This window comes from Canis lupus, chromosome 28 (assembly GCF_011100685.1).
Source record: "Canis lupus familiaris isolate Mischka breed German Shepherd chromosome 28, alternate assembly UU_Cfam_GSD_1.0, whole genome shotgun sequence".
Taxonomy (NCBI): Eukaryota; Metazoa; Chordata; class Mammalia; order Carnivora; family Canidae; genus Canis; species Canis lupus.
Genome location: NC_049249.1, coordinates 33,396,943 through 33,421,182, shown reverse-complemented (window position 1 = coordinate 33,421,182; position 24,240 = coordinate 33,396,943). Strand labels below are relative to the sequence as shown.

Sequence of the window (24,240 nt, the reverse complement as noted above, 5' to 3'; positions counted from 1 at the left end):
GACTGTGTTCCAGGGAAACTTTCCTCATATAAATGGGCATCAGCGTACAGGCCATAGTCTGCCAACCCATGTTCTGTGGAGACAAAGGGGGTCTCTGTGGGGACCGTCCTCTTTTCTCCTGTCACTTCTAAATCTTCTTCAATCAACAGATCATTTGGCCCTAAAAGCCAGGACTCTTTCATTTAGGGACTCCAGTTCCTACCTGTGGCCAGAGGAGTATGCATGGGCACCCATCTCCTCCCTTGCTTTCATCCAGATCTCATGGGATTTGGCAGGTGTGCTTCCTTTGGGGGCGTTTCCCCTCCCTCTATTGTGTGCCATCTGGGAAGTGTCAGGGTAGGAGTCCTGCCCTCCCTTAGGCCAAGAAGTCGGCATGAGACCAAGCTGGGCCAATTGCACTGTCTTCTAGAACCCTAAATCTGGGTACAGAGACTTTAGGGTGGACATTTTCTCAATGGTAGGAACTCACTCATCCCAGTGGTCAAACTTCAGCAAAGCTCTTTTGTAGTTTTCATCGCCTGTGACAGAGATGACAGGTGATCTGTAGGATTCCTGCCTCCACATCTTCCAGGGAACACACTCAAACTGCATTTCCCAAGATGCCTTGCACGTGGGTCTGGCTAGTGGGATGTGAATGGAAGTGTGGGCCATTTCCAACATGGCCCATTATAAAACCTCCCATTCATGGTCCTCACTCTGTTTCAACATCTAATGATTCAATGGAGAAGAAGCCAAGGACATAGAGTAGGGAGGAGCCACAAGATGGAAGGAACCCGGGTCCCTGAATTACTGTAAAGCAAACAGCCCGAACTACTTCCACCACTCCCTCTACTACCACCACCACCATCACCATCAACCACCTAATTAGGTTGTGACACATCAAACTGTGTTAAGCCACCAAAAGGTTGGGTTGCTTATTACAGCAATTAGTCTGCCTTGATGAGTACTGCTTGTGCCCATTTATGAGCCCCCAGCTGTTCCATAGATGGTCCAATAATATTCTTTTGTACTCAAGATTTTTCTACCCATGGGCATATTCTTTTCTTTGTAATCAAAGAAACATGATGATATGAGCTGCACGTGGACATAGAGACCATTTCCCAAGACTGGGTCCAGAGAGGGAAAATAAATAGCTCTAAATCACATAGATGTAAATGGCAGAGCTGAGCCTGGAACCTGGACCTCCTCATTCAGCCCCCTTCCCATTGCCCTGGGATATATCTTGCCCAGAACATAAATCTGGATTCCTATGATGGCAGTGAAATGCACAGTCACCTCCAGGCATCGATTTTGCCCAGAGGACCCTGCGCCTGCACTGGGGGCTCTGAGTGAGGATCGATGGGGGTCCAGGTCCTTGGCTGTAAATCACAGCAAAGAGAGCAAAGGATGCCTGTTTTCTGGCAGTAAATTCAGCTCCAGCTAGCAGTCCAGCTTTCTCCTTTCATGGTTCTACCTTGTAGATCAGAGAGTGTTTAAAAGAGAGAGAGAGACGGACAGACAGAAGAGACCATTCTTCACCTCATTTATTTTCTTTCAATACTTTAAAAACAACTTTTAGCTTGAAAATAGTTTTAGATTCATAGATCGATGGCAAAGGTAGTACAGAGAGGTCCCATATACCTTTCCCCAGCTTCCCTGAACATTGACATCTTACACCAGAGTACATGGACTAAGATTAAGAGATTAACACTAGAACTATTAACTACACACTTCATTTGGATTTTCCTGATTTTTCCACTGATGTCCTTCCCCACCCTCCCCGCCCCAGGTTCCAGTCCAGGATATGAAGATCCACCTGTTACACTTTCTCAGTTTTTCTTCATTTTTTGTAACCTTGAGAGTTTTGAAGAACACAGGCCAGTAAAGTGTTTTTGTAGAATGTGCCTTGAATTGGCTGTGTCTTATGTTTCCCCATGATTGGAGTGTGGTTATAGATTTGGGAGAAGAATACACAAAGGTGAGTACGCTTGCCTTTACATCATAATGGTAGGAACTCACTCATCCCAGTGGGAGGTCAACAGGATATATTATTAGTGAAATTCATTCCGATCACTTGGTCCAGGTGGCACCTGCCATGTCCCACCACTGGACTGGATACCATTTCCCCTGACCCTCACTCTGTTTCTCATAAGTGAGCTGGAGGTCTGACACCCATTCTAGGAGAGAGGAATCCTCCCTCAACAGTTATGTGATCTGTGACCTATGATGACTCCTGCTCAGCCCCTACTCCAAGGCCTGTGGGGATGCAGGGCTAACACCAGGCATCCTTTACCCCAGTTGTTCTACCTTTCTTCACACTTCTGTTGAGTTGCCTACTTGCTGCTCAGTAGACCAGGAAGAGGGGCGAGAGCCTGGCTGAGCCTGTTGTTTAGAGCCTGGTGGAGGACAGGGTGGGCACCAAGGACATTTGGGGGGTGATGAGGCCACCCTTCTTCTGTTTCATGCTTCACCCCTGCCTGCAGCAGAGATTGAGGCTCCAGCTTCCCATTCCGGGTAGCTCAGAGCTTCAGAGAACACGCAGATGTGAGGTGCTGGTCTTTTGGGGTTGGGATGTTTGCACTCCCCAGTCCTACAGGGCTCTGAGTAACCAAGCCCACACACAAAGAAAAATAGGCAGGTGGGAAGGAGAGGGCTGCTTTAATTGTCACTGGGAAAGTATCAGATGCCCAGAACTGCCAATGCAAAGCTTTGGTACAAAAAACAAAACACACACACACATGCACACACACACACACACACACACACACACTAATCTCCATTGGAGACAAAAACTTTGGTTCAAGGGCAACTCATATTTTTGGGTTGGCACACATCTGAGGTGTGCCAGGGGATGAGGGAGAGGAAGAGGAGGAGGAGAGAGAGGCAGACTGTCTGTCGAGCAGAATGCCAGCACACAAACTTTAAATCAGCCTGCTACCCACTAGTCACAGGTGGACCGAGCCAGACCTGCTTCTAGAACAGTAGTTCTCAATGTGGGTTGCATGTTAGAATCTCCCGGGGAGTGTTAAAAAATACCCATTTCCCAGGCTCCGCTCCTAAAAAACTATAATTTAATTTGTCTGAGTGGGGCCAGGGATCCAATATTTTTAAAAAGTTCCCCCTGCAATTTTCATGTTGCACTGAGATCATAAAACTCTGCTTTAAAACCTTGCTCCTGGGAGGCCGGGTGGCCCAGCGGTTTAGCGCTGCCTTCGGCCCAGGGTGTGATCCTGGAGACCCAGGATTGAGTCCTGCGTTGGGCTCCCTGCATGGAGCCTGCTTCTCCCTCTGCCTGTGTCTCTGCCTCTCTCTCTCTCTCTCTCTCTCTAATAAATAAATAAAATCTTTAAAAATAAATAAATAAAACCTTGCTCCTTAGATGCAGTCTTCCGCCCAGCATCCTGCCTCACCTGGGAGACTTAGAAAAGCATCGTCCTGGGCTCCGGCCCCAGAGCAGACACGGCGGGGGGAACCACACATTTGTAAGATCTTGGGGGAGGGCAACAGGCTCTGGACGTGCAGGTAGGGGTGCGCTTCCAGCGTGGGAGCAGGTGGTGAGGTCTGCTGACCCCCCACAGAGAAAACTGGTGAGGAAGGATGGTACCTGGGAGTCTACCTGTGATGTGCACAGTAAGCATGCCCCCCAGGAAATGTTGCAGAGCCCCACTGTGCAGGCCAGCCAGCCCTCCCCTCTGAAGGGGCAGGTGTAAGGTATGAGGTGGGGGCTGCATTCCCACCTCGCTGGGTGGGATCCCCAGTCTGCCGTGGGCAGGGCACAAATGTTAAAGGAGGAGAAATACCTGCCCCCTGCTCAGCCCTGCTCCTTCGCTCGGGCAGTGCACCTGTGGCCAGGCCTTTCCTAAATGCCCTCCAGCCTCAGTTGTCTTCTCTGTAAAATGGGGGTAATGACTCCCTGGTGGGTAGGTCATAGATGAAGTCAGCAGGTAAAGTGCTGAGTGCATATCTCTCCTCAGATGAAGTTTGAGCCCTACCCGTGAGGGTTCTAACTCGACCAAGACGTACCACAGTCTGCGTCTGAGCAATAGGACCAAGTGACTGTCTCCACCACTCATGTGCTAGTTTCCCCCAACTTCTCCATGTTCGGTGCACTTGGTCCAGGAGCCCCTGAGAGATGCAGAGAAGCCAACATGCGCGGGTCTGCTGTATCCCAGTCCCTTTTTACCCACGGGTTCATTTCCTCTCCCCCAGGTGGTCTGTGTGGGGGACGCCACAGATCAGAGAGGGCCGTAGCCTGCCCAAGAACACACAGTGACGAAGCCCATCTGTTTAGCTGTGCTTGGATTGTGCCCTGGTTCCCTGTGGCTCCAAACCCTACTCCTCTGCTCCCCTTGCTGTTTCCTCTTCTCCTTTTCCCTCTTTCTTTCTTCTTGGTTTTGCTCAAACAAAAGTGAATTAATTTTTGCTGAAAGTGAAAAATCAGGCCGGTATAATTCCATGAAGAACTGCAAATCAACGTAGCTGCTGGAAATAAAGACATTCATGGTCTGTGGAACCACATTCCACAACGACCCCAATGTCCCCGTGCCATCTGTGTGGACATTCCCATGTGCACAGACATGACAGCTCAACGATGCAAGAGATCCAAGCCTGGGGTTCATTGGGGGAGTGCACACCCACTGAGGGTCCCCAAGACTCAGGTGGTGAACCCCTCTGCCTGGTGAATCAGGTGCTCATTCGGAGATGTTCAGGGTTGGCAAACAAACCCTCATATCACCAAACACCCAGGTCCCACCAGGTTGGGCTACAAGGTGGATCCATGTGTCCATTGATGCTTAAACCATGGCCTCTGGAAGTTCTACGCTCCTGCTTCGTAGCAGGTCTGATCCTCTCAGGGTCTTCCATCCCGTCTCAGAGACTGGCCCACGTGGGAGCATGCATCATCGCTGGGCCACCTGTTGGAGGAGCTGGGCTCGGCAGGCAGATCCCAACTCTGGACCCTTCTAGCCCATCCCAGGGAGCCGGTGCTGGCTTGTTCTCAAGAGGACTCCCCGTCATGCTGGCTGTCACAGGGAGCTGTAGGGACCCAGCAGCCCCCGGAAGTGGACATGGGCCCCTCCCAGCCCCTGGGCCCACTCAGACCTAGGTGGTTCCCTGTGGCTCCCCCTTCCCTCAGAGTCCTGCTTAACCCAGGGACCCGGTGGTGAAGCCTGGAGGCCCAGAGCTCCCTACTCAGGCCATATATTGACTCCCCACGGCTGCCACACCAATTAGCAGGAACTGGGTGGCCTAAAACATGACAACATATTCCTCACAGTTCTGGAGGCTGGAAGCCCAAAATCCAGGTGTCATGGCAAGCCCATGAAAAGGGCTCCTCCTGGCTTCTCCGGCTTCTGGAGGCTACCAGGCCTCTCCAGCATGTAAAGGCATCACTCCAACTTCTGCCTCCATCTACCCTGTGTGTATGTGTCCAAACTGCCCTCTCTTTGCTCTTACAAGGACCCCGGACACTGGATTAGGGACCACCCAACTCATCAGTATGACTTCCTCATAATAGGATGACATCGACAACGACCTATTTAAATAAGGTCACACTCATGGGCATCAAGGGTTAGGACCTGAACAGATCTTTGGGTTGGGGGCATACAATTCAGCCCACCACATGCTGCTCTGTCCCCTAAGACCCCTGGAGTCCAGCTGAAGTTTCCAGCATCGGCTTCTCCCCAGACCTTGGGGCCATCCTCTCTCCTGATGAGCTAGACCTGTCCAGATTCCCCCATCAACAGATCCCTCCCATCACTCTGTCACCCTTTTTGGACTCCATCGGAGCCTCCTTGAGCTGGTCGGCTGGGTCTACACAAAGAGGAGGGTTGATCGGGGAAGAGACTCAGTCCGTCCTTGTGTGGTGGGTCACTGTATTGCTCCCTGGGGACCTTCTCAGTTTTCAGAGCATGTTCATGTCCAGGACCGCATCTGATTGTGAGATGGGGATCATTGACTCCATTGTAATCCTTGACTCCATTGCCCCTGTGGGGAAACCGAGGCTCAGAGAGACAAATGACTTACCCAGTGTCACACCACTAGTAGATGGCATAGCGGAGGCTTGAACCCAGGTCTTCAGATGCCAAGTCCAGGATGCTGCTGACTCGCTGCCTCTGTGCCATTACATGGAGGATCCCTGCATCGCGTTGGGGCCGGGCATAAGACAAAGGCCCCGAGCAGGACAGGTTGGCCTTGGGGGGCCAGCGGAGGTGAGGCTGCCACTTCTCCTGCCATCCCCTGCCCTCCACGGCCTGGTGGAAGATACATGAGTGAGGTGTCATGAGAATTATCTCTTCGGGGACATAAATATGTCCCTCTTGATGGCCCGGCACCCTGCCCTTCGTCTTGTTATGGCAATCTTTTTTCCATTGTTTAGCATCTGCTGTTCAGAATGTCTCATACCTTGAATAGAGAATGAAGTGGGGGCATAAATCAGGAGCGAAATGCCCAGGACCTGCCTTCCCCGGTGGTGTGTCTGCCCGGAATGTTCGCGGCTACTGATCTAGTAGTTATTTTAACTGTTGCTTGGTTTTAAGGCCTGCTGATATATTGGCGGCTTTTTTATACGTGGTAGGTCATTTGTGTGAGTGATTTCGCTGCTCAGGCCGCCCGCTGAAGGACACCCCTGGAAACAGATCTAGCGACTGAGCTCGCAGGACGGAGACCATCAGGGAGCCGAGGTTCCGCTCCCCCTTGGCCACGTGCACCGGCCCAGTGCATGCGGTCAGCAGAAATAAAACAGGTGAAAAAATAAAAATAAAAAAAATAAAAGAGGTGAACACTGAGAGAATTCGGGTGTCAGTCTTTGACATTAAAATCCTTTCTCACACAGGAAAGCGTAAGGGATGTGGAAGAGGTAAGTAGCAGGCTTCTGGCCAATATAAGACTCCGAGGAAACGGGCTTGGTCTGCTTGTTGGCGTTTCAGCAGCTTCGAGAATCCCGGGGTAGGTGCTGCAAGATGATGGTGGGAGACAGAGAGAGCGGGAGTCGTTGTCCAGCCTCTGGGCCCAACTGGATCTTACGGCTCTGGAATGGGTGTCCCCCACTCCCCATCAGCCCATCAGGCCGGGCCCATGTCTGCTGTGTGGTCGCCGGCAAGCCACACTCGCTGTCGGGGAATTTCGGATTGATCCAGGTGCCCACGATGATGGCGTGGAGGGTGTCCCAGGGGTATGGACACGGGGCCGTGTCCCTTTATTTCAGAGAACATTCCTTTGCTCCGAATTTGAAAGATTTCAAGCTAAAGAAGGTAGCTCTGCTTTGGGTTCTGACAATCCCCTGTTTCTTTTCTCTGTCTCTTTTTTGCTTTTCTCACCTTTCCTGCTTCCTTTATATTAAAAAAAAAAAAAAAGCTATACAGTCTTTAAGATATAAACCTGGATTATGAACCTATGACCCAGTTTTTTAAAAAAGATTTTTATTTATTTATTCATGAGAGATACAGAGAGAGGGGCAGAGACTGACACAGGCAGAGGGAGAAGCAGGCTCCATGCAGGGAGCCCAATGTGGGACTTGATCCCGGGACCCTGGGATCATGACCTAAGCCAAAGGCAGATGCTCAACTGCTGAGCCACCCAGGCATCCCTCTATGACCCAGTTTAAGAAATAAAGCATGGCACATGCACTAAAATCATCTGTGTCCCCATCTGGCCACCTTGTTCCTGTCACACTGCCAGGGGTCTCTTCTCCCCCGAAATCAGATGCTACTTAATCCTGTGCATTTTTGTAGCTTAAACAACAGGTAGTATTGTTTTACATGTTTTAAGTTTTATGTAACTGATGTTTGTATACTGTAAGCAACACGTTCTTTCACGACTAGGATTTCTCTTTCAACATTGTGAGTGGGAATTCTCTGGGTTGATACATGTAGTTCTGATTTAATCATTTTTATCACTGTAAATAGCCTAGTATATGAAGTTTTCACCATTTACCCATTCTCTTGCTGACCCCTGTGTGTGTGGGTGTGTGCAGATGCACACGGGGTATTAACAACTGTGCTTTGTCAACTTGTTTCTCGACCCCCCTCCTCAGGATGGTGGCAAAACCACACTCCTTGGGCCCCACCTGGCTAATCTCGACCAGCATCTCAGAGGGAAACAGAGCTACCTGCTGCCTGCCAGGGGCAGCTCAGCACCTCGACCTCCTGGAGATGTCCCCACGGGCTGCTACAAGGAGGGAGGTCTCCTGGTCCTCACCTCCCTCAAGCCACCGAGGATGCCCCCCCCCGGCCCCTGTCCAGGTTCTGTCTGTGGGTAAGCCGGTACACAGACCCCCCCCACCCAAACCTATAGGTGTTCGGCCAGGCTCTGGACCCACAGGAGAGACTTCGCCTCTGCTCAGTGTCCACATCCCCGAACAGAGATGAGACAGCAGGTGTGTGGGGGGGAAGACATGGTGGTCCTGGGAGTGTCCAGGGCACAGAAGACACTGGCACAGCTGGCCAATTGAAAGAGACATCCCATAGGGAGCTGAAAAGTGCCACTGGAACGTTTTTAAATGCCACGGTTTTAAAATGTCAACCTTTACTCAAGAGAATGGATAAATTGTGAAAATTTCATCTAATGGAATATTATGCCGCAGTAAAAATGATTGAACCAGAAGTACATGCATCAGCTCAGATCAATCCCATACGCAGTGCTGCCTGAAAACCCTTCTTGCAGAACAATGCACACAGTACGACAGACATCACTGATACCAGATTTGAACCCGAAGCAGACAGTGCCTTGCTCTGCAAAGGGAAGTAGGTCAGGTGACAGCTCAGTGCTGGAGGGAACTTCTAGCTGGACCAGTGGGTTTTTAAACTGTGTTCAGAGGGGCCTCAGCACTTGTAGGGGCTGTGGTCTCGGGGCCAGGGTGCCAGATCCACCCCCCAGTGGTTTCAGACATGGTGGCCCCTCTGCTTGAAGGGACCCCCTTGGCTCTGTATTGTGCCCTGTGGGCAAGTTTGGCACCTCTCTCTAGAATGAAGATGGAGATTCTCCTCCCATGGGGTGGCAGGGAGGACTCTTCAAGCTGGTCCTTGGAGAGCCAAGCACAGGGTCCAGCACACAGTATCCACCCGTTCATGTGGGCTGTTCTATGACCGCCTTGACCATATCTGATTTATAGATGAGCTTTCACATGAGTTTCACTCTGAACAAAAAGGGTTTCCTGCTTAAACAAAACACCTGGAAACTCTTGACCTTGTCCATCCTCTCAAGGATAGGAGGAGGCACAGAAAGCAGGGATGTGCGTGACTCATACAGGCCACAGCCCACCCGTGAACCCTGTGGCGTCTGGTCAGTCACTTCGCTTCTTGGGGCCTGGGTTCCTGTGGACGGGACAGTCTCGTGGCTCCTGCAACGTAGGTGTCCCTTGGAGTGTCCTCTCCTCTTCAGTGAGCTCAGATCCAGGCAAGGCAAGACGGAAGAGGGGAATGAGGGGCCCAGAAACACAGAGCGTGGACTAGGAGAACAGAGCTGACCAGGACTCTGAGGCCAGTGCTCGGGGAGCAAAGTGAGCCCATCACGGGCTCAGGGGCCTGCAAACAAATCCCAAACCGCATGCCCTGTGGCGGACAGCAGCCGACTGCAGAGCAATGCTGCACGCCCCGGGGACCTGCAGCACCAAAGGATCTGCAGGGCCACCTCCCAGCACAGAACAGCAAACACTCAGAAAGTGCCAGCCCAGAGAGGTAAAGGGTCTTTACCCAGACGCAAAGTCTCACAGCCCTAGAGGAGGGGATATCCGGGATATTATCTTGTGGCTAGAAGGACCTCACAGCATCCCTGGCACAGGGATCCAAGACCCTTCCCCAGCAGGGCTGGCTCCTGCTCTCAGAAGTCTGGGGCTCCCAGGGGCCAGAGGCAGACTCGCCAGCCGGTCCTGGGGTCCTCCTGGCACATTCCTCCACCTGATGGGAATGCCCAATGAGGCCCCGGGGGGCAGCTGTTCCCATTGCTCGCTCACCTCAAGCAGTTTCATGGGGTCAGGCAGGGGGCTGGGCCAGCGGAAGAGCGCAGGCTCGAAGCAGCAGCATGAATCCACGCCAGCGTCTTTCCGCCAACTGCTTCCTTATTTGACAAATAATTATTTGCTATGTTGGCCACTGTTCCAGGTTCTGGAGAAGAGCAAAGAACAAAACAGACATAGATCCTTGTTTACCCGAAGCTTACAGATAACAAGAACAAGAAGTAAAATAGGTCGACTCAAGTAGTCTTAAGGGCTAAGGAGAAAAACAAGGCAGGGAAGGGGTGAGCAGCACAGAAGGGAGGGGCAGGAGCAATAGCCCATGAGAGGCCAGAATGCATGGCATGGAACAGGGGACATTTGAGTCAAGATGTAAAGGAGGGAGGGAGCCATGCAGACATGTGGGGGAAGGGCAGCCAGCAGGCACAGTAAGTGCAAAGGCCCTGAGGCAGGAGCTTGCTTGGCCTGCTTGAGGAATATTGAGGAGGCCAGCGTGGCTGGAACAGTGCAAATGAGCTGGGGAGCTACAGGGGGAGAGGTCTGATGACCACAGTCTGGAGTTCATGTGGGGCCTGGTGAGCCAGGGACCACCTCAACGTCTCTTTCATACCAAATGGAGTCATGGAGACTTTTTTGGGCAGATAACTATGAACATGAAAATCCCAAATCATGAGTAGACGGGGCCAGTTTATTTTATTTTTGGCTAATTTGATGTAGTCAAACCCAATCAGTGTGATAGAGTGTTGGATGGGAATGAATTCGGGTTCTCCAGAGAAACAAAACCAATAAGGTGTGTATGTGTGTGTGTGTGTGTGTGTGTGTGTGTGTAAAAGAGATTTGTGTTAGAGAATTACAGAGAGTAAGTCAGGGCAAACTGAGGCCCCATGAGAGCTGACAGTGCAGCTCTGGTCCGAATGCCTGGATCTTGAGCCACAGGAGGAGCCCGTGTTTCTGTTCTTCCTTTGTAGGAAGGCAAGAGGAATTCCCTCCTACGTGGGCAAGTGGAGCGGTCAACCTTTTTGTTTTATTCGGGCCTTCCCCTGATTGCACGAGGCCCACCATGGTCGGAAGAACAGCGCCAGCTGCGTAGATGTTTAACCTGAGCGGTCATACTTAGAAGGGTTCTGTGTTTGGCTCAATGCCCTGCTGCCATCATCTTGGAATTCTTAATTTTTTATTGCACAGGTCCCCACATTTTCGTTGTGTACTGTGCACGCACCACGTAGCAGGTCCCCAGGATGGATAACCTGAACTCGTTCACCGAGTTCCTAGGAGTATTAAATGAGACGACACCGGTAAAGCCCTCGGCACCTTGCCCGACACACAGCATGTGCTTCATGGACGCCAGTGTCGTCCTTACTGCCCCTGCTCGGGGCCCCCCGGGGCCATAGAGATGAGCAGGGCATAGCACCTGCCCCGCAGGAGTTTATGGTTCAAGTAGACCACGGCATGAGATGCCACACTGGGGAGACTGAGGCATACCTCCTAGTTCTCCATCTTTGTTTGGAACTGGGAACAGGAGGGTCCTAGGAGGGAGGGATGATGATGAGAAAGAGGTGGAGGTGACTCCGGGAGCTGGAGAAACAGGCATGTGGGAGAGGGGACCACAGGATGAAAGGGCTGGGGGGCCCCAGGGCAGCCAGTGAGGAACCAGGCCCTCTGAGCCACCCCCTGGAGGCTCACTGCCCACTGGCCAGGACCTGGGGAGTCAAGGCCTGACTAGCGGATGGTGTCCCCTGAGCGGGCCAGTCTCTCTGAGCCCCAGGTCCTCACCAAGCAGATGGGGAAGATGACGCAGATGAAGAGACTTGTCAAAATGCACAGGGCATGAAACCTGGTAGAGGGCAGAGGCGATTGTACAAGCCAGAGGGGTGGGCAGGGGGCTTTCTGGGATGCCTAGGGATGCGAGGCCCCCTCCAGCCTCAGAGCTCTCCCCCAGAAGGCCAGGGAACCACCCAACACTTCCTAACCTGCCCACCAGCAGAAAGGCCCTGACCTAGCCCTCTGGCCTCCAAAGCCCCCACCCACCCTCCAGCCCTACCACCCACCCCGTGTCTTTTCTCCCCAAGGAGCTCAGAAAGACCCCTTTAAATGCCAGGTGGGGTCATATCGCCTCCCTCTGTATGAGGCCCTGGGCTTCCGTCCTCAGGGACTGAAACGCTGGCTCCCTGCATGGCCTCATCCCTCCACCCTGAGGCCTCATCTCCCACCACGGGCCCTCAGTTCCCGCACTAGGGACACGCTGACGGCTTCTACACATTGAGCCTCTAGCTCATACCATCCTGGGGCCTTTGCTCTTGCTATTCCCTCTGGCTGAAACCGTTCCCCCACTAGGGTGTCTCCCCTCCATGGCCTACCCCTCCACTGTAGTCAGTTCCATTCCGTTCATGAGCCCCCTCTTCCAACAGGCCTCCCCTTACCCCTCTCCCACCACAAATGTCATCACTGTCACCCGCTTTCCCCCTTGCTGTATTGCTATCATTGCCTGATCGTGATATACAGCATTTCTCTTGTTTATGCTCTGTCCCCCCACCAGAAAACAGCCCCACAGAGGTGGGAACTTTTATTTTGTCCGTGTTGTTCTTATATCCCGAACACCTAAGATTATGCCTGGCACAGGATATGCACACGGATATTTTACAGGTATAGAAACTGAGGTTCATGGGTAGCCAGGGTGGCTCAGTGGTTTAGCACCACCTTCAGCCCAGGGCGTGATCCTGGAGTTCTGGGATCGAGTCCCACGTCGGGCTCCCTGCGTGGAGCCTGCTTCTCCCTCTGCCTGTGTCTCTGTCTCTCTCTGCATGTGTGTGTCTCGTGAATGAATAAATAAAACCTTAAAAAAAAAAAAAAAGAAACTGAGGTTCAAGGACATGACATACTTTGCTGATAATCCCCAGCTCTGGAGCTGAGACTGGTCCCTGGGCAGTGGTGTGCTGGCAAATGTCAAAGACCCGGCTCGCTGGCACAGAGAGGGCTTTGGGCAGGTCCTGGTTGCGTTTGCTGGTTTCCATGGTGTAAATACTTCCACCATCGCTGATTTCGGGCTACGGGCATGGCACTGAATGCAGAGTCGGGAAGAGATGTGTCCCACCGGCTCTGGGGAAAAGCTGGAATCAGCTAACTCCGGCACCCCTCTGTCCTGGGCTCCCTGACATGCTTTCATGTGCTAGATTGTCCCATACGGGGGGGGGGGGGGGATTTTGGCTGCGTGTCCCCACAGCCCGAATCCCACTTCATAATCAAGAAAATGGCCTCAGGTGAGTCCCTGGGTGGTCCTGGGCCTTAGTTTCCCCGACTGTATGATGTCCCAAGGGTCCTGCAGGCCTGGTCATGCGCAGTTCCGCTGTACAACACCAGGGGGCAGCCTTTCCCCATCGAAGACTCAGCTGCTCTCCTCCGTTCCTTCAGCGCATCCCTCTCAGCTGAACCTTCACTACCTGGTCCTAGGGGCCCAGCCCCGGGTATGAATCAGCGATTGTGCCCAGCCTGGGGCGGGCGTCCACATAAAGGGCCCATTGTCTGCACTGAGGCCCTTTGTTCCAGCCGTGGCCCCGGGAAACTGGGATCGGGCTGGAGGCCCGAGGGCTCATTGGTGGCCACCCCCGGGGGTGTCGGGGTGGAAGGCTCCTGCAGGGCCTTCTCTTCTCTCCCCACCTGTGCCATCCCACCATCTTTGACAGGTGGCACTCCTCACCTGTGCCCTTGGCTCTGTCTGGCTCTCCCGCCCCCTGCCAAGCCCAGGCCAGCCTCCCACCGGCATCCGGAGTTTCCTTCCTCCAGTCTGGTGACTCTAACCTCGTTGAATCCAGCTGGACTCGGCAGGCAAGTGCTGTGAGCTGGGATTTTAGCTGGGATTCTGGCTCCATTTCCTCTTCTCAGCCACTGCAGTGGAGGGACAGGGCTCGGGGACACATTCTTGGTGAGCACAGGCTTTGGGCCCTCTGTCATGTGGGATCTGAGACTTGGCACAGGTGCTGGCTGAGCCAGTCCCTACGGCCACCTCACCTCAGCTCCCCTGACTCACTGTAGCCCGTGGGCCCGTCTCCATCCTCCCAGCTCCCTGGCTACTCTCCACCTGAGGCCCTGTTCACCTGTGCCCCCCTCCCAGCCCCATGCTATCCACCGACTTGCCTTTCCGACTCCTGCTGTACCCCTCCTACCAGACTCCCCCAGACCTTGCTGCCCCCCCCCGGGACTCTGTCAGAAGGCCCCCCCCAGGCTGGGCCCAGAATCCGACACTGCCTGTGGGTAGAAGCCATTTGTCCTGGCCTGTGAGGGTGGGTTTAGCTCCATTCAAGAAAGCGCAGCAGCGGGCAGCCCTGGTGGCTCATCGATTTAGCGCCGCCTTCGGCCCAGGGCCTAATCCTGGAGACCCGGGATCGAGTCCCACGTCGGGCTGCATGGAGTCTGCTTCTCCCTCTGCCTGTGTCTCTGCCTCTCTCTCTGTGTCTCTCATGAATAAATAAAATCTTAAAAAAAAAAAAGAAGAAGAAGAAGAAGAAGAAGAAGCACAGCAGCTGGTCCTGCTGCGTGCCACTCCTCCACTCCCGGCCCTGCCATCCCTCCCCATCGTCCCAGTCAGCCTCTGGCTACAGACGCTGCTGACCCGAGCCTGGGCATCCGCGACCTCATTCCAGGTGGAAGAGTGCCCATCGCCACCAAGCGGGGCTCCCCCTCGAGCATCAGCCTTGGGCCCAGCTCAGAAAATAGGTCAGGGCCTGAAAGAGAGGAGGCTCCGGGGCCCCAGGAAAGCTTTATCAGCCTTGTAGCCAAACCCACTAGGCTGGAGAGGCAGCGCCAGGGTCGGATGAAAGGGGCAGATTTGAAGGCATCAAAGGTCAAATTCCAGCAAGCAGAGTGGGCGAGCCGTCCGGCTGCCGGCCTCGCGGTTTCCCATCTGCTCAGCGGGACATGATAGCATCTGCGGGCCAGGCCCGGCGATCTCGGCGCTGCAGGCCAGGGCCTCACGGTGACCTGGGGTGCGGATCAGGTTTCCCCGAGTCTGAGCTGCCCCCCAGCCCTGTGCACACGGACAGGGGCAAGAACAGGGTGCCGGGCACAGGCACCACTGCAGGTGCCCTACGTGGTTGCTGCCCAACCCGTGCCTGGGAAGCTCCATGGCCTCCTGGGACCCCCTGCCTTTCACACCACAACCGGGAATCACAGTTATCCCTATGGGGGAAGCGGGCCTGCGGGAGTGGGAAGCCAATGGTCTACCTCCAGGGCCTCTGAGGGTCCTCAACCTGAATAGCTTTGGAGACATCCCCTGCCTGGGCCCCAGGGCAAGATCTCAAAGTGATCCACCAAAGGAAAGGGGGATGAGGTGTGTGTGTGTGTGTGTGTGTGTGTGTGTGTGTGTGTGTGTATGTGGTTGGGGAGCGGGGTGGTCCTGCCTGCCAAAGCCCACCCTACACCATGGGCTGGGGCCTGACACCCCCAGGCAAGAGGCCCAGGAGGGTCGCTCCCCTTGCTCCCAGAGCACAGACTTTGGTTTGGACAAACCCAAGTATAAAACTCAGCTTGCCCTGGCTGGCGAGGTGTCTCTGGGTCTCAGCTTCCTCCGCTTTTAGGTGAGGACAGAAAGGACCCCACTCTTCAGGAAGGGTTGGGGCCAGAGCTCCCTGCAGGCTCTGACATATTTTATTAGCAGGAGAAGTATAGGCTGGGCATAGGTAAACAAATGTCACCTGGCTGTGTGTTACCCTCCCCTTTTTTGCAGAAGTCACAATTCGTGCAGGGTGAAGGGAGATTTGATTTTCCAGGACTATTCATCCCCTAAAAACTAAAGCATACTCTGCTGAGGGACAAGGCTTGCCTGCTAAAATATTTCATACCAGCGATTAAAAATACAAAAATGTGGGGCGCCTGGGAGACTCAGTTAAGTGACTGGCTCTTGGTTTCTACTCAGGTCATGATCTCGGGGTCCTGGTATTGAGCCCCACATACGGACTCTGTGCTCAGCATGGAATCAGCAGGAGATTCTCTCTCCCTGCCTCTCCCCCACCTCGTGTGCATGCTCTCTCTCTCTCTGTCTGTCTCTCTCTCTCTCAATAAAATATTAAAAAAAAATAAAAATAGGGCACCCAGGTGGCTCAGTGGTTGAGTGTCTGCCTTTGACCCAGGTCATGATCCCGGGGTCCTGGGATCGAGTCCCACATCAGGCTCCCAGCAGGGAGCCTGCTTCTCCCGCTATGTCTCTGTTTCTGTGGGTCTCTCATGAATAAATAAATAAAATATTTTTAAAAATAATAAAAATAAAAATACAAAAAATGCATAGAAAAAGAACCATCCTCTGTGACGAGCTGTACTCCCAAGCAGCATTGGTGGGACTGACGGCAACAGCAGGTGGGAGTCTCCCCATTCTTGAACCTGAAGCTGAGCCTGCTTTTCCACCCCTGGCAGTGCCTGCCTGCTGCTGGGCTGGGTCTGTTCCTGGTGCTCCCGGGAGGGTAGAGGCTGAGGCAGGAGGCCCGGGTCAGACCTCTGGGTCCAAGGAGGGGGTAGTAAGAGCCTGGCCAGGAGGGCTGTAGATCCCACACCCAGACCATGGAGCTCAGGCCCCTGCACCGAGTGGCTGTTCCCACGTCTGCTAACCTGCAGGTCACTCAGCATCCTGAGCCTCCCTTTCCTCAAGGAGGACTCTCTTCTCTCCACCTGTGATTAGCAGCCTCTATAATTCAATCTTCTACTAATATCCCTGAAAATACTGTGCTTGGTGCTGAGATTGCATTTGTTTGCTTTTTATTTTTCTAATTTTGTGATCTTCATCCCTTTTGTGATGAAGGTGAAGAGCAGATACCATTTAAGGAAACTGAAGCCCTTGGCCACAGGTTGCTGGGCCCGGCCGGGCCATGAGATGGTGACCCTCACCCTCCTCTCCTGGCCAGAGCAATCTCAGGCTGGGGTTTTGGCGGGGCTTTCTGGGCACCCCTACGGTGGTGCTCCATGAGGCATGGTGGGGGGTGAGGACAGGAGGGTCCCTGAGCTGTGGGGTAGGGCCTCAGATCACCACCCTCAGGCCCCAGGCTCACAACCACCTGCTCCCCAAGACACCACAGAGCTGCCATGTAATTCCAGGATCGGGGGAAGGTTGTTCCTTTCCAGTCAGTGGCAGACCCAGGGACACCCCTCATGGTTTCCTAGTGCTATATCTTGTGGCTTCAGGGTCCAGGGGATAGGCCAAGCAAAGAAGCCCAGCTCCCGAGGGCTTCCCCAACCCCTGCTTCTGGCTGGAGGTGAAAGAGGTTGATGGAAGGGCCAGCAGCTGCCACCAGGCCCCACTTTCCTGCCTGAGAGCAGCATCCCCTGTCCCAAACCCCACCCCCAAATCCCTCTGTGCCCTGGAGCCAGCCCCTAGCCCTGGCATCCACGAGCCTTCCCTGGCCCCACCGGTACGTGTTGGAGCCCATGGGGAAGGTCATTCCTTCTAATGTTCTGTTTCAGGTAGGATTCTTGGTAGCAGCTTAGGACAGACATCAGAAGGATGCTGGGCAGCTCTAAGGTGAGTGCGGGAACAGGGGCTGGGACCCTTCGGGGCCTGCCAGAGATGACTCAGCTCCACCCACACTCCTTCCGTGGGTCACCTGTACAGACTGAATTTCCGTTTGGCCCACAGGCCCACCTCTTTGTTGAGCAGGCCAGCCACCGAGACGACCAGGAACCTACTGACGGGGTGGCAGGTTCCCAGGCGGGATGCTGGTGTCAGGGCAGCCCGGCACCCACATGCCAGAGTCCACGGACCCCTGTGGGCCCCTGGGGCTCGGCCCTCCTGAGGGCCCTGGTGAGCCTGGCAGGGCACCGGTGAGCCTGACACAGGGCCTGGCTGCGGGGGTCAGGTGTAGGGCAAACAGCTGTGGGCCAAGGCTGGGGAAGCCACATCAGTCCATCCGCTGGCCCCGGGGAGTGGCTCAGAATGAGTCCAGAAAACAACTCCCACGTGCCTCCCAGGGAACGTGACGCGTGATCCTCGTAGAGCAGGAGGTGGGCCGTGCCGTGGGCCTATTCACGAGGCGGCCTCCCAGCGTCCTGGGGGATCGTTGGTGTCAGAGGACCGTCCAAGGTTAGGATGTGCTCCGCGATAAGCTTTCCGCCCTCCCAGGTGAGCCAGCTGAGCTGCGCACTCCGAGGGCTGCAAACCGTTTCAGCCACAAAGGCAAACCAGCTCGCCTCCTTTATTCTCCTCCTCCCCCAAAGAAGCCCCGTCCAGGGTGAGCCTTGTCAGCTGTGCCTTTGAACCTGGAACCAGCTCCGGCCTGGGTCACATCCCCCCTCTGCTTCTCAGTCTCCCGAGGCCCGAGGGACGTGCAGCCCACATTTGGAGGCCCAGCCCTAGGCCAGCCCTGCCTCCTCCTCGGCCCCCCATTCCTGTGGATCTCCTGCCTCCCCTGCTTCCCCAGCTCTGAGAGCAAGTGACTTGCTGCAAAGCCTCTCAGTCCCTGGCCCCGGCCCGGGACAAGCAGCCCAGGGAGCTGGGAGCAGGACAAGCCACTGAGGCAGCTGGGCAACACGCAGGAGGGGATGACGGCTTGGTCATTGGAAGGAAGAGAAAATGGGGTGTTAGCTGGGCATTCTGAGTTGGTGAAAGGGTGGAGTGTGATGAAGGAGCAGAGCTTTAACCATCCTCCTCCTCTTTCTTCATCCCCCTCCTCCTCCCCCTTTGCCCTCCCCCTCCCTGGTCCCCCTCCCCTCCTCCTCCCCCATCACCCTCTTCGTCCCCAGCCAGGGGACGAAGCCAGTCTTACTGGGGAACAGAGTACTGTTCCAGACTCAAGACCCAGGGTGGCAGGGCATTGCCCCCGGGAGGAATACTCAGGGGCTAAGCCGCCCCAGGGGGAGGCAGCTGATGTGCTCCCTCGTTCTGCGCTTGCTTGCTGAGCATCCCTGAGCAAAGCATGTGCTTCCCCAGTTCTTTTTTTCTGCAGAAGGGACGTGGCAAATGGTATCTATCACTGGAACTGCTGAAAGTCTCCAGTACGAGAGGGCTGGCCCGTAACTGGTGTTCAACAAATGTCAGAGGTGGTCTCTATCACGTGACGCCCTTTGAAATCTTGATTAAAACAACTGGAAAACTGTGGAAGAGTCAGGGTGCAAATCCAGATGGACTTTGCCACCTCTGGACGCACCCCGTGCTCCATGCTGATTTTTATTCCAAATCCCCGACCTTGCACGGGTCGGGGGTTCAGTACATCAGGGGCAGCCTGCGCCCCGGAGCCCCACAGACCCTATACCCGGGGCCCGCTCCCGGCTCTGCGGCGACAGGCAGGTTTGCTGGGTCTCTTGCATCCCCACGGTGTCCCCTTATGCCTCGGATGGCATCTGACACATGAGGGGCTCCGTACGTGTTCATTAGTTGAATCTAAGTTACTTATCATTGTTGGGTCTTAGTTTCTGCCACTGCAAGGGGGGACTGTAACAGAATCTGCCTCAAACCGACAGCTTCGGGGATGAGACAAGAGGATGCGGGACTAGTGGGCGCCTTGCTCCCAGCCTGGGGAAAGCTACCCGGGGGAACAGACTTGTGATGCATGGACAGGTCATGCTGGACAAGCACGTGGCTCCCAGGTAACTGGAATCCTCAGGTGAGCACAGCCGCCCTTTTTGCTGCCCTTTTGCAAAGCACGGGAATTTTACTTTTTCATCTAAACCTCCGGAAATGTTATCTGTTAAAACAAAAATCCAGCAAGCCTTGGCAAAAAACACACAAATAAATAAATAAATAAAATAAAATAAAATAAAATATAAAATAAAATAAAATATAAAATAAAAATAATAAAATAAAATAAAATAAAATAAAATAAAATAAAATAAAATATAAACCCTGAGCATGACATGGAGAATGCAAAGGTGACTTTGGATGGATTATTGGGCCCAGACTTGGGGACACGGCTCGCCATGGGAGGAGAGGCCCCCACATCATTATGGCTCTGCGGCCTGTACTAGGGGGTCCCAGTGCTCTGGCACCCCATGGGGCAGCAGCTCCCATCCTCCTAAACAGAGAGTTTAGGAAAAGCGAGCAAGTCCAGAGCTGTTCCCTCTGCCAATACTGAAATTGCCCTCGGAAACTTGCCACGGGCTGCTAAGCCAAGTGATAGAAAGAAAATTGAGGGTTTATATATTTTTTAAATAAAAGAATTCTAATTCCAATAAAAAATAATGTCCTTCCATGGCCAATTGCCATTTCCCTGCTTTCTTCTTCTCTTTTTATTTTTTTTTTTTTTTCTTCTTCTCTTTTTAATAAAAATTTTTATTGTGCACATTAGGTTAACCAGACCTGAACACAGCCTCTCACGGAGACTCCGAGTCGCTCAAGGGGAACCACGGCCTCCTCCTGCCTAGATTTTGAATCAGGCGGCCCCTGGGGAAGGAGATAGTTCATATGTGCTCCCGGGAAAGTGACTGGGCAGGTCTTCTGATCAGAGCTCAGGGTGGTGCGTTTATCCCCTGAAGAAGCTAAAAATCTTTTTCGTACTAACGGATTCTGGTTTTAATTGTATAGAGGCCATTACAAGCCCTGCCCTCTGGTCTCGGATTGAATTCCCAAGATCCAATACCTGGGGGGAGTTTGAGGGATGGAGGGACCTGGCTCTGGGGTGCTGTCTGGATGTACTTTTCATGGGAACATTTTCTGCATGAGTCCCACGGGGTCGATCCTGATACAGCTACTTTGTGGATGAACCTCGGGCCAATTAGTTAGCATCTCTGCATCTTGGCTTCATTATATATCAAATATGTAGCAATAATCCCTGCCTCGGAGCGTGTGGAAATCAGAGCCTATAATAGATATACGAAGTCTGGAGCTGCTGATGCTCAGTTAAGTGGTGGTTATAAGGAGATTATGGTGACGATGATCCCGAGGAAGAGGATGGTCAGAATGTTGTCAGTAGCAAACCCCACATTTTTCTATCCCTCAAAACCAGTAGTAAGTGCTAGATGGGGGTAAGGAAGTTCAGAGTTTCCAGGCTAGCTAATGCTATATAACTAACTACCAGCCCCAAAACTATGGCTTAAAATGACAATTATTTACAGCTCATGAATCAAAGCTGGGGACTGGCTGAGCTCACCTGGGCTTAGCTGATGTGGGCGGAGGTTGGTCAGGAATCTGAGAGCCATTGGCTGCCGGTTGATGATGTAGGCCGGCCCCTCCGGGGCTACTGTGGCACACCAGCCGGGCAAGGAAGATCAAACGTGTTGGAGGTAGATTTAGAGCCCTTTATCCATCGTGTCTGCTGCAGGCTATTGACCAAAGCAAGCCCCAAACTCAAGGGGGTAGAGAGATTGACTCCACCTCTTAAGTGGGAGACACTGCCAGGACGCTGAGCAACAAGTATGGACACAGAAAGGTGCGAAGAACTGAGGCCACCTATAGAGCCGGGCTGTCTCTGATGGTTTGTGGGCATCAGTAAAAGCGATGAGGACGCCCTAGGAAAACTTGGCCTTCCAGGGATGGTCATGAAGGGATCACCAACCTCTGCACCCTCAGTGGAGGCCTTTTGTGGGGCTCCAGGGCACCAATGGGGCAGCCCACAGGACTCCAGCTGCAAGGGGGTGTGACTGTGGCTGGACCACATTGCTGGGTGCAGGCCGGGGAGCCTCGGGGGCAGAGTTACAGCCTCAATGACAGAAGAGCTGCTCTAGGTATCTGATCATAGTCACACCAAAGAGTCCTGAGTCCTCTCTCTCTCTGGGCCTCCATCTCTGCCTCCACACACCAACAGAACCATCCCCAGAGCCCTCACCACATTGTCATTCAAAGGGCCAACAGTCTGGCTCCCCTGCCTGCCAGCTCTCACCTACTCCGGCTGAAGAGTCTGCTTCTCTCTGGTCCTTCATCAACAGGGATTGACTGTAAGTGGCAACCCCAGCACCTCCTTGTGCATTGGCATAACCAAGGCAGAGACTCTCCGGAACCAGGACAGCTGGCTCACGTGGGTTCTGGGGGGACTTGAAGGGATAAAAACGTCGGCGAACATGCAGAGCAATTGAGAGAGGCTGAGGCTGGGAGGCGGGACACATGGGCATCTGCTGCCGCTCTGTCTCACCATGGGATGAAGGCACATGCAGCACTGGGGGCCTTCCAGGTTCTGGTCTTGAAGTCAGGAGAGCCCCAGGATCTGGCCTCAGCCACCACTCACATGTTGTATGGCACAGACAGGTCACTTGTCCTTTCTGTGCCTCCCCTCTGAAAATGAGGAGCATTATATCACCACCTCTTAGAGTTGGCAGGAGGAGGACCCAAGGACTGAATGAGCACAAAGCTCTGGGCACAGCAGCAGGCACAGAGGAAGCCCCCCGGGATGATAGATGACACCAGAGCCAGCCGACCAAAGATGCAGTAGAAACCCAACAGCCTCCTGGGCCTGTCGTGTTTCCTCTGGGAACAGCTAAGTGTGTTTCATAGACCTGCCCTTTGGGGGTCTTTCTTCTTCTTCTTCTTCTTTTTTTTTTTTTTAAGAGAGAGAGAGCACAAGCAGGGAGCGGGGAGAGAATGAATCTTAAGCAGGTCCCATGCCCGGTGTGGAGCCCAATGCAGGGCTCAATCCCACAACCCTGAGATGAGCTGAAATCAAAAGTCAGATGCTTAATTGACCAAGTCAATTAAGACCCTGGTGGTCTTTCTTAAATTTTGTTTCTGGGCGCGTGGGTGGCTCAGTGGTTGAGCGTCTGCCTTCAGCTCAGGTCGTGATCCCAGGATCCTGGGATCGAGTCCCACATCGGCCTCCCTGCATGAAGCCTGCTTCTCCCTCTGCCTGTGTCTCTGCCTCTCTCTGTGTCTCTCATGAATAAATAAATAAAATCTTTTGTCAATCAATCAATCAATCAATCTTGTTTCTGTGCTTGCCTCTGGCCTAACAAAGGCAGGGGACTTATTTCGTTTTCTTGTTCTAGGTGCCAAGAATGATGCGTAGCATGCAGGAGGCCGAGGGCTGGACACATGAGTCTGTAATACGAGGCTGTAAGTTGCAAAGGTATCAGCTCATCTAACCTCATGAGGATCCTCCAGGGCAGACAGTGTTATAACCCCATTTTACAGATGGACACAGTGGGGCTCAACGAGCTGAAGCAGCTTGCCTGGAGCCACAGAGCCAGTGAAACCAAGAGTGGAACATGGTCCCCTGGTCTGGGTCCAGTCCTCCTTCCCAGTACCTCCCAGCTGTGTGAGGAGCACCAAGCAGAAGCCAACCTCCAGGGGACGAGGCCAAGTGTCTTTCTAGGGTTGTCCACTCTCAAGACAGGAGGGTGGCAGTTGTTTGGGTGGCAGTTGTTTCAGGACCCAGGAAATCAGGATGAGAGCAGGTGGTTGCAGACAATGCCCTGGACGTGCCTGACGAGCTCATCACATGGGGATTGTCGTGGTCACCGGGAGCTAATGACGAGGCCCGGGTGGAAGGCCCTGACCATGGTGCACTGCTGGGCACCCACCATAAATCACACACTTTGTCTTACAGGCATTTCCATTTTCACAAATCCTGAAATTAAAACACGATGTTTCTCTTACCTGGAGCAGATGTTAATTTGCAATGCAGAAGCCTCCATTTGTCGATGATTTTCCATTATCCTTATAATTGCCCCCGCATATAGTGCTCGATAAAGTTATAAACCTGCCCTCTGGGAACACCAAGTCAATAACAGGGTCATCGATTAGGTGGCGAAAATGGTCTCTGGCACTCTCAAGCCGGGGCGGCCTGTCCAGCTGCCCATTAGGGAGGCTCACTGGGGGGTCATGGAAACTGGACCACGGTGGCAACTCTGCCCGGGGCCCCTTGGATCTACACACAGAACTAAGGAGGCAGCGGCCCACAGGTAGCAGGTTTTTACTAGAAATGAGCTGGGGAGACAATGTGGACGCCAGGCGGCTTTTCCCAGCATCTGTAAGCACCCTAAAAAGTGCTTTGCCAAGTGCACTGTTCATTCCAAGTCGTTTGGTAAAGACAAAGTAGGGTTTGAATCCCGACTCCTCTACTTTCCAGCTGTGTGCCCTTGGGCAAGTCCCTTCACCTCTCTGTCTGGGGCCCCTTGTACATAAAACTGAGGTGATAATAAACCTTTACTTACCTCCGAGGAGGGTTGGGAAGGGTTCAATGAAACCAACCAAGTAAAGTGTTAAACGTGTTGGTGGATGCTCAATGCCACTGAGTAAGTGCCAGCTGTTGCTGCTGGCTCTTGGAAACTGAATTTTCCAGGTTATAGCTTCGTGCCATCTGTCTTCCTGGTGGGGGAGGTCAATAACTGAAATTTTAACTAACATTTACTAGGCGCTTTCCATGGCCCAGGCACTGTGCTAGGCACCAAGGAGCAAAGCTGAACAGGATACG

At 53.4% G+C, this 24,240-nt stretch overlaps 1 long non-coding RNA gene across 1 annotated transcript; it reads left to right on the top strand.

Annotated features, from left to right (window-relative positions):
* The first annotated feature begins 17,368 nt into the window (after positions 1–17,368).
* On the top strand, positions 17,369–22,663 carry LOC111093068. Its single transcript, XR_005380309.1, has 3 exons — positions 17,369–17,429; positions 19,364–19,506; positions 20,188–22,663. It is a non-coding gene; the product is annotated as an uncharacterized LOC111093068 (long non-coding RNA).
* Positions 22,664–24,240: the final 1,577 nt, after the last annotated feature.